Source organism: Nuphar pumila, chromosome 7, assembly GCF_984573655.1.
Source record: "Nuphar pumila chromosome 7, dmNupPumi1.hap1.1, whole genome shotgun sequence".
NCBI lineage: Eukaryota > Viridiplantae > Streptophyta > Magnoliopsida > Nymphaeales > Nymphaeaceae > Nuphar > Nuphar pumila.
Genome location: NC_143255.1, coordinates 112,092,352 through 112,102,924, shown reverse-complemented (window position 1 = coordinate 112,102,924; position 10,573 = coordinate 112,092,352).

Sequence of the window (10,573 nt, the reverse complement as noted above, 5' to 3'; positions counted from 1 at the left end):
TTTTAGATGAAAAAACAAGATTTTTTAAGCATTGAATATTTAAGAAAATCTTACACGGTTAATTTTTTAAACTTTATAAAAACCTACTTGTGTATCGAAATTGAATGATCCAAGAGTCAATTCCTATAAAATCAAACATGTAGAATACATTTGTATGGTCATATTTAAGTAAAACATGAAAAAATATTTGAAATCCCAGTTAGCACAATCATTAGCTAGAAAAATGGTTGTCCATTACTACCTTGTCTCCCTCACTACAAGAAAAATGTGGATTAGCGATGGACGTTATCCATCGTTAATCCGTCGCTAACGTGTTTAGCGACGGATTAACGACAGAAATTGGTCATCGCATAATCCTGGTCGCTAAAATACGACAGAATTTATTTGTCGCCAATCCGTCGCTAATGAGCGATGGATAATGTTTGTCGTTAATCTGTCGCTAAATAAGGACTTATTTGGTTTTATGAAAAAATGTATTCTATCGCCAATCCATTGCTAAAATTTAACGGCGAATACGTATCCATCGCTAATGTCCGTCACCAATTGAGCGAGGGATTAGCAACATATTAAATTCCATCGCAAAACATCGACCAATTTAAATTGGTGACGGATATTAGCGATGGATAATATCTGTCGCTAATCCATCGTAAATTTAAAAAAAAAAGTACTTTTTTTTTTAAATATGAATATCGAGAAAATTTTCTTGTTTTACAATTTATATAACCTGTGTATAAAAAATAAAGTACACATAAAAAATACATATACAAAATAGGTGAAACAAATTTAATACAAGTTATAAGTTACAATACAGTCCTTGCCAAGTTCTAATTAGTTACAAGTACGTGAAATAAATTAAACAGATGAATCTAATCCTCGCCAAGATTCGGGGTATCATCTTCTTCATTATCTCGATCTGCCCCTCCATCCATGCCTCCATCAGCTCCTCTACGCCGATCATCTCCAGCATCCTACAAGAGAACCGAAATGTTAGTATTGATACACAAAATATAATGAAATAAATTATATGCAATGCACCTAGTCTAATGCAATCAAAGTAAATGGTTGAATGACACATAGACTAACAATAAAGGGAAGGACAATAACAGAATTCAGATATGTGTTCTAAGATTAACAAAAAAAAGTCATAGTGATTCAATCATGCAGATATATATTCTAAGGTTATCAAAAAAATATCATAGTGATTCACGCATGCATATAATGTTTATAAGGTTGTCAAATAAATGTGTTATGTGTCACAATCATGCATAGTGATGAAATCATGCTTATATGTGTTCTAAGGTTGTCAAAAAACTTTCATAGTGATTTGATCATGCATATATGTGTTCTAAGGCAGTAAAATTTTTTTATAGTGATTCAATCATGCATATATGTGTTCTAAAACAGTAAAACAATTTCATAGTGATGAAATCATGCTTATATGTGTTCTAAGGTTGTCAAAAAACTTTTATAGTGATTCAATCAAGCATATATGTGTTTTAAGGTTGTCAAAAAACTTTCATATTGATTCAATCATGCATATATGTGTTATAAGGCAGTCAAAAAATTTTCATATATGCTAATATCATGCTCATATGTGTTCTAAGATTGTCAAAAAACTTTCATAGTCATTAAATCATGCTCATATGTGTTCTAGGACAGTAAAAAAACTTTCATAGTTATTCAATCATGCATATATGTGTTTTAAGGTTGTCAAAAAACTTTCATATTGATTCAATCATGCATATATGTGTTATAAGGCAGTAAAAAAACTTTTCATATATGCTAATATCATGCTCATATGTGTTCTAAAGTTGTCATAGTGATGAAAGAATGCTTGTATGTGTTCAAAGGTTTTCAAAAAACTTTCATAGTGATTCAATCATGTATATATGTGTTATACGACAGTCAAAAAAATTTATAGTGATGAAATCATGCTTATATGTGTTCAATCATGCATATACTAGCTTGAAATCTAACGACATGAAATAAATTACATGAATCGTTATACCTGACGGGCACCAGAGCTTATGTTGAATTCAGACGAGGTTCCCATGTATCAAAAAAATTACACAATTCATTATGGATAAGGTTGAAAATGACTTCATGTAAAAAGTCACGCATTTTGTCCTAAAGACACTGACAGACACCATCCCAAGACATAGCAGGGTCAATCGGATGGTGGGAGTTGATGCTGGCAAGAGAACTCTGTGAGTCCTAGCTGCAGGAGGCAACGATTGGTATGGTGTTCATGTTACTCCCAAACCCGAACACACAATCCTTTTTGGGTTCACCGATTGCAGTCACACATGTCGCAGGATCAAAAGACGGATGCTGAGTGGAGTCATCGCCATATCGCTCTACCATCTGTCGCTCGTATGACTCCTACAAAGTAATGATTATAATATGAATTAATAATTAAGAATTACAATGTTTATGATAATGTAATTCATAGTAACTTATATATTACAATGTTTATTAATATAATAAATACATACCGATATCGTTTTCGCCTTCTCTGATATAAACTCTCTCGTGCTCTTACGTTTATGTGTTTCAACAAACACATCTTTGTAAGGTACAATGCCTCCTTTTTCTACTTTTTGCAAGGTTAAATGATAAAAAAATCAATTAAAAAGTATGCAAAAATACTTATAAATTTGATAATATATATTGATGAGTTATCATTTTCTTCTGGTGGTTCCCAAAAGTCTTAGATCCACCTGTGTGTAGATAGGCATCAGGCATCTTTGCTCGATTTTGTGCAGCCTTTGCTGAGCGATTTTGAAATTTATTGTTCGCCCACTTGTCGCACATTCCCTCACAATAATCTCTCCTGATAGTAGACGGGTCATGTCCCTTCCATTGCAGTGGATCATCTATCCCACCAGCTGCTTTTATTGTTGCAGTCTTCATATTATGCAGCATGTCGACAAATCGATTGGCAGCCTCCTTCTGCCACACTACCCTCACGTTCTTCACCTCGTTCGCAGTCGCGAAGCAATGCGAATCCTATAAATACTTTCAGAAAGTTAACACACATGACTATAACAAAAAATTAAATATCAAACACATTAGTTATGATAAACGATTACATACCATGAACGAGGACAATAATTTGTCCAAAATGTCCTTCAGGTACTCTTTCCATTGAGCGACCGCTCCTGGAAGATGCTGCAGTAGTAACTTCTTAATTTCTCGTACTACTTCTTATGGCTCAAACCTCGCACTGTACATGAATTGATACACATTAATAATCGATTGTCGATATACATTATTTATAAGATAAGTATTGGATAAATGACAATGAAATACTTACGGTCGACTATCGATATACACTATTTGAATGAGTCGTCGTGTGTCAGACTGAGAAGACCCTGCATCTCGCATTGTCTCATGACGTGTATGAATAGATGATGTAGGTGGGTCATGTCTAGGCGAAACATCACCTATAGAAAATTGAATTAGAAATTCACACAATGCACATTTAAACTAATCAAGTATACAATTAGTTAAATGATATACATATCGAAGCAACCCGTGAAGATAAAGGCTCTGACTGGCTACCACTAGGTGCTCGACCACTGTGACCTCCATGAACTATATTCTAACAAATAAAAATTTCATTTGAATCAGTTACACAACTCTATTTTTTCATAGATATATAATCAAATCGAAAATAACTTCATGCAATATATTCAAACATTGAAATACATTCAAATCATTGCAATACATTGAAATTATTCAAATCATTCACATCAAATCATTGCAAATCATTCACATCAAACATTACAATACATGATACATCACAACATTCAAAAACCATTGGGTAGACTCTATATTTCTTAGATGGATTCCATATTTCCTTTGAGAGTTGTTGATGCCCAAGATGAAAAATCTAGAATTTGCAAACCCCATTGTTGTACGGATGTGTCAGTAGCTTTCAGAAGCAGGCCACGTAAATCAGGGTGGTCTTGAGGCCTGACCTTGGGTTTTCAGCAAGGGTTCTCATCATAAAAAAAACTATGGTATTTGGAATGTCATTCATCACATGGACTCTGACCCGATACGCACTTGAGAAGTGGCAATGAAATGTATTCTAGGCCTTCCATCACGTGCAAATATATAAAAATAAGAACAAATAAATCATAAAGTGGCAAATGAAGCCCTTCAAGATTCAGATTGGATGTTCATCCAAGACTTAGCTTGTTTGGTAGGAGCAGCTAATGCATGTCACTGGGACGTTGCAAGTTCAAATCCCAATGGTATCGTTGTATAACTGATGGGGGTAGGCTTGTCTTTCAAAAAAAAAAATCAGATTGGATGACCCATTTCACATGGTCGCTATAAGGCACACTAAAGAGCAAGGCACCGCTGCTTCTATTTTTATAAAAAAGCTGGGGAATTATTAATTCATGTTCAGAAGAATAACAATATCAAATTCGTAAGGACAGGACATAGCAGATTAACAGAGATTTTACGCAAGCACACGTACACAGACAACTCTCTCTCTCTCTCTCTCTCTCTCTCTCTCTCTATATATATATATATATATATATATATATATATATATATATATATATATATATATATATATATATATATATATATATATATATATATATATATATATATGAAAATTGGTAGCTGACAATCACTTTTCAAGCCTATGGCCAGCCTACCACAGGTTTTGCATATCTGGGCATAGTCAATTTGTTAGGAAATGATATTTAGATGATGTTTTTTCAATACAAATATTGTTTTTTAAGCTTTGTATATTTATGAAAATCTTAGACTGTTAATTTTTAAACTTTATAAAAACATACATGTGTGTCGGAATAGGATGATCCAAGAGTCAATTCCTACAAAACCAACCATGTAGAATACATCTATATGGTCAGATTTAAGGAAAACATGAAAAAACCATTAAAACCCTGGTAGGCTGGCTGTATGCTTGAAAAGTTATATATATATATATATATATATATATATATATATATATATATAGCCGCCTACAAGACTTTTGAAAGGTTTTTCATGTTTCCCTTAAGTCTGACTGTATAGATTGTCCAATTCTGACACGCGGGTAGGTTTTATTAAGATTTAAATATCAATGGTCTAAGATTTTCACATTACTCAAGCTTTAAAAAACATATTTTTTATTAAAAAATATTATCCAAGTATCCTTTCCAAGCAAATTTGCAAGGTCAGAGAAAAATAACCTGAAAGCACTTGTTTACTTGTGCTAAGCTGGCATTAGGTAAAAATGTGGTAGACAGCTACCACTTTTCCTATATATACATATATAGTAGTTCCTATAAACTGAAATCTTGAAACTTGCAACAGTAAAAGATTAAGAATTTCAAAAAATAAAAATAAAAAAAATTAAAATCTTAAATTAACCCAAATTTTACAAACAGTGGTACAAACTAAGATTTTTGAACTTGATTTTGTAAAAATTAGCTTAGCTTGTTCGATATGAAACATATGCCATAGGGAGACCATTTTTGTAACATGTCTCTGGTGACACGACTGAATACACTCAAACACAATGACATGGACACCTACACGTACGATCATTATTTTAATATTTTAAATAATGTTTATTAATATTTAAATAAAATATTTTTTATGTATTAATATATCAAAAGTAGTTTTAGAAATTAAAAATTAAAGAAGTCTATGCCCGCATATCCTTTTTTTCCAAAAAAAATTGAATTTGCACATTCTACTTGTATCGCGTGTCAGGAAGTGCCCATATCTTTGTGACAGATAATATCTGCATGTTTTATAAGGCTTTAAATTCAATGGTCCAAAATTTAATACATATTTAAGTCTCAAACAAACAAGATCCAACTGTTGATTCCTAGCAAATGGGCTATATTGAATAAGCAAGGTTAAATTTGTGAAAAAGTGTAGTATTGTTTGTATGCAGTTTATACTTTTGGTGCTTTGCTCTTTGCAAATTTTCACAACGGCCCACATATATATATATATATATATATATATATATATATATATATATATATATATATATATATATATATATATATAGATTTATTTATATTTGGTACACATGATTGTACCTACTATCTAGTTTAAACCTCGATTTGAGTTGTTTTGACACAATCTAACCTCATAGATGTATTCAACATGCTCCACGACTCTTGGTTCATGTTTTTTTGATGAAAAACATATTTTTATGATTAAAAAAAATGATCCCTTCATAGCCATTGATTTTGGGATCATTAGAAAAACTTGTATAAAGGTCAGATCCCGATGATCTAAAAGCTGGTTTCCACTAAACAAAACCTGTAGATCACATCTATGGTGTTAGATGTGAGAGAAAAAACCAAACAAATTATTTTCACCCCATTTTGCCTAGGTAGTTTGCATGTACAATCCATTGTAGCAAATCTTAACCTTAAATGTATATATATATATATATATATATATATATATATATGAAATTAAAGCCTACAAAATACAATACTTGTTGAATGAAACATACTATTGAATATTCATGAATTTCTGGTGTTTTTTGGAAATTTTGATGGTGTATATGCTTGTTTTTATAGGAATCGCTTCTTGGAACATTTGATAACGATGCATGGACAGGTTTCTATAAGGTTTCAAAAATTAATAGCCTACAATTTTCATAAATTTTTGAGTCTCCAAATACCATTTTTTTCAACCAAAATGCATAATTCAAGTGCCAATTTCTAGTAAATTATGCGTGTTGAACATATCTATGGCGTCAAAATTTCAAGAAAAAAAAAGACACTAAAAATCCACTATCATGTTTTATTTAGTAAGTTTTGTATTTTGTAGGTTCCCATTATATATATACCACCATGTGGTAAGCAGGGTCCGGTGCCAAGCTGAAGGCCCTGACACATGGGGGTTTAAGAGAAATTTGGTAGGCCAGCTTGCCAATAAAAAAAGAAAAAGGTTTGCATTATATATATATATATATATATATATATATATATATATATATATATATATATATATATATATATATATATATATATATATATATATATATATATATATATATATATATAGAGAGAGAGAGAGAGAGAGAGAGAGAGAGAGAGAGAGAGATTGGTTACTCCATGGTAGGAGAGTGACAGTCTTAGTTTTTACTCTTTTAGTTCTTTTTTTGTAAAATCTACCCTTATAGATGCAATATACATGTTTATTAGGAATGGGCTTTTGGATCACGTGATTATAACATGTGAGCATGTTTTTATATATTAAAAAAAAAAGAATGATCAAAATATTTATAAATTTAAAAACTCATAAAATCATTTTTTTATTGAAAAAACATAATTCAATACTAGGTTTCTAGCAAATGAATCGTGTCAAACACATCTCTAGGGTTAGATTTACCAAATATAACTTGGAACATCGAAAACCAGCACTGTTCACATTGTATGAACAATTAAGAGGAACCAAATTATATATATATATATATATATATATATATATATATATATATATATATATATATATATATATATATATATATATATATATATATATATATATATAGTGGTAGGTGCTTGATCCATAGGTGCTTAAACTAAATGCAAAAAATTTGCAAAAATGCTAAAAAGCGCAAAAAAAATGCTTTTAGCACTGCATTTGATGTGCTGCTAAAAACAATCTTCATAATACTGGGTGTTTCCCCCGCTAAGCATGTAGCAGTGTTTTGAAGCGCCGCTGAAAGTCCCAAGAGAAACTGAGACTGAAATCTTCAGCTGTACCTTACAAGTGTCGGTAAAAGCACTTTTTAGCACCAATGAGGCTTCCCTTGTTTAGTAGGAGCAGCTAGTGCACGTCACCTTGTGTTGGGGGCATTGCATGTTCAAAACCCAATTGTATAGTTTATAACCGATAGGGGTCTGCCTAACCCCAGCTTGCCTCTAAAAAAAAAGTGTTTTTTAGCACTTTTGCACAATTTTTGTGCGTACATGATGGACTGTCAATGTGACTGCGTTTGATTTAATTCTCTGTGGATTAAGCAGCTACCACTTTTATAGAGTAATGGGTCTGTGCTAAGTAAAGTTTCTGCTAAATTAACTTAATGTTCTACGCCGTTAGATTTTGTTTAGATCCAACGGCGTAAATACCAACTATTTAAACACTTTAGGGTTCTCAAATCTCTCTCGTCTCTTCTCTCTCCCTCTCCCTCTCCCTCTCCCGCTCCTCTCTCAGTTGAACTCCTTTTAACCAAAATGGACTCGCCCGTCTCTTTCTCCTCCCTACGGTTATAGGAGGCGGGACCGTCGCCGACGCGTCGCTCGACTTTCCTTCTCTGCACTGCCGGAGGACTCGCCCACCATCAGCAGACAGAGAGGGAGCGTTGTAGTATCGATAGCATCCTCTCCTCAACTGGTTTGCCCTTTCTCCTCTCTCTCAATGGATTTATGCCTCTCTCTCGAACATTAGGAGAGGCGTTCCTCGCCTAAGACCTCTCTCTCTCTCTCTCAATCGATCTCTCTCGCTAGAGCATCAAGGGAGGGTTTTGATTTCTGACGAGTTTGGATGTGGATGGATCGAGATGGCGGTTCGCTAGTTGTGGATGCTCCATGATTCAAAAGATAAGTTTTTTAGGTTTTTTTTGTTCAATTTTGATGCTTTAAGGAAGGTTCGAGGGATTTTTCAGGTTTCCTCATGCTTCTCTGTAGGTTTTCCAATGGTGGACTTGTAGAACAGAGGGGATGATCCAGGCATCGAGACGCTGAAGTCGTTCCTCAGTGTTTTCGGGTCGTTCAAGAGCGAGAGCAAGAGCAAGAAGAAAAGTCAACATCTGCAATCTAGATTGACTCGAGAACGAAGTTAAATGTGACATTTTCATTGGGCTCTTGCTTTGCGTATTTTTTATCCGATTATTTTCGATTTTCTGAAGGAATTTAGTTGCATTTTCCGTTTTCCTAATTACATTGTCTGGTTTGAGGGTTTGTATTTTTAGATACTTCCTTTACTTTTTAGAAGGATCTAATTTCAAGGTTTCAGATGACGAAGATTAGTTGTCTCTTTGTCGTTCATAGGTTGCACATATTTTGGGTTGTGTTACATCCGATTTTAATGTTGTGCTCAGACTTTCCTTTTTGTGCAGATAAGCACAGGGAGTTAGGAGAAGCCCAAGCAGAAACCAAGGCATTGAAATTATCAGAACATCTAAAGAAAAAAACTGTTGAAGAAGTAAGTTTTGTTTTTTTCAGTCATTTTGTTGTCATTATCCATCATTATTATTGTTATTTTGTTATTATCATTGTTGTTGTTACTAATATAGCGTCGACCATTAATCTTACCACTGAAAACATCACCAATTAAAGTTATTATTTTTTTCTTTCATGGTAGGAGTTTGTTATTTGCTATTATTATCATTTTATAAAGAACTAGATTTGTAAGTAGAATCACATTAAATGTATGTTTTCTGTAAAAATGTTTAAGATACCTATACTTAGAACATCAAGTACTTTTTATTGTTCTTTGTCCAAACCAAATTTATCTAACCTTAAATATCTGACTTATCTTATATTGATGATATTTTTGAATAATTAACTATTGGTTAATTGGGGAGATGGAACACATTGTTGCCCTGGATTCCTGGGATCAGACTAATCAAACAATGAAAATTTTCGATTTAGATATCAGATTGCAATTAGAGACACATTTATCTTCATTCAGATGTTTGGCTATACTTTTTAGTTTTTAACTATTAATTGACATATGAAAGAGAGGGCGACAAACTTATGATACTTGTTAAAGATGTATAGCTTGCACCATCATGTTTAACACTGATGATACACAAATGTTTTTCTAAGGCTCGTCTCTTTGGTGCTCCTCAACCTCAATAATAAAATACTTTACATTCTCTTGTCAGAGCTGCCTCAGGCTCACTGCCTGAGGTGAAGCCCGAGCTACCTCAGGATGCCCGAGTTAACTTAGGCTCAGTTCCTGCAAAAATGAGTAAAGAGGGTATGGTGATATGGTTCTATTTATTTTTTTGGTTGGATACTGGGATATTCATTGCAGAACTGTTAGTTAATTGTCTATGTTTTTTAGTTATTGTTTTTCTTAAATATTACCTTTACATGTCAGTTTTTCCTTCGTGGGATTTGGATGTTTCCTATGGTCAAATGATTTTTTGATAAATGGCCCATCCACCTGCTTGTTCATTGCTTGGCTGTCTTATTGGTCTATTGGTAGGGATTTTGCAAATTTCAGGAATTCAAGGCTTTCATGAAATTTGTAAACTCTAGGTGTTTTTTTTGTTCTAATGTGTATAATATAAATTTAGTTAATGTATAACTAAATTGATGCATAAAATATCCAACCCATTATTGCAAGTTGGATTGTACATTGTCCAAATCTGCATAATGTGGTATGCTTTAATCTTTGTGCACCCACCTCAGTTGGCCCAGTTTTGGATCTTACGAGGTGATCAGGTCACCCATATGGATCACCACATTGAGCTCCAAGGGGGGATGCAATATGCATTACATGCTCTTAAAAGACAAAAAGGGTTCTTCCTTGAGCTCGTTAAGTAGCATTCTAACCT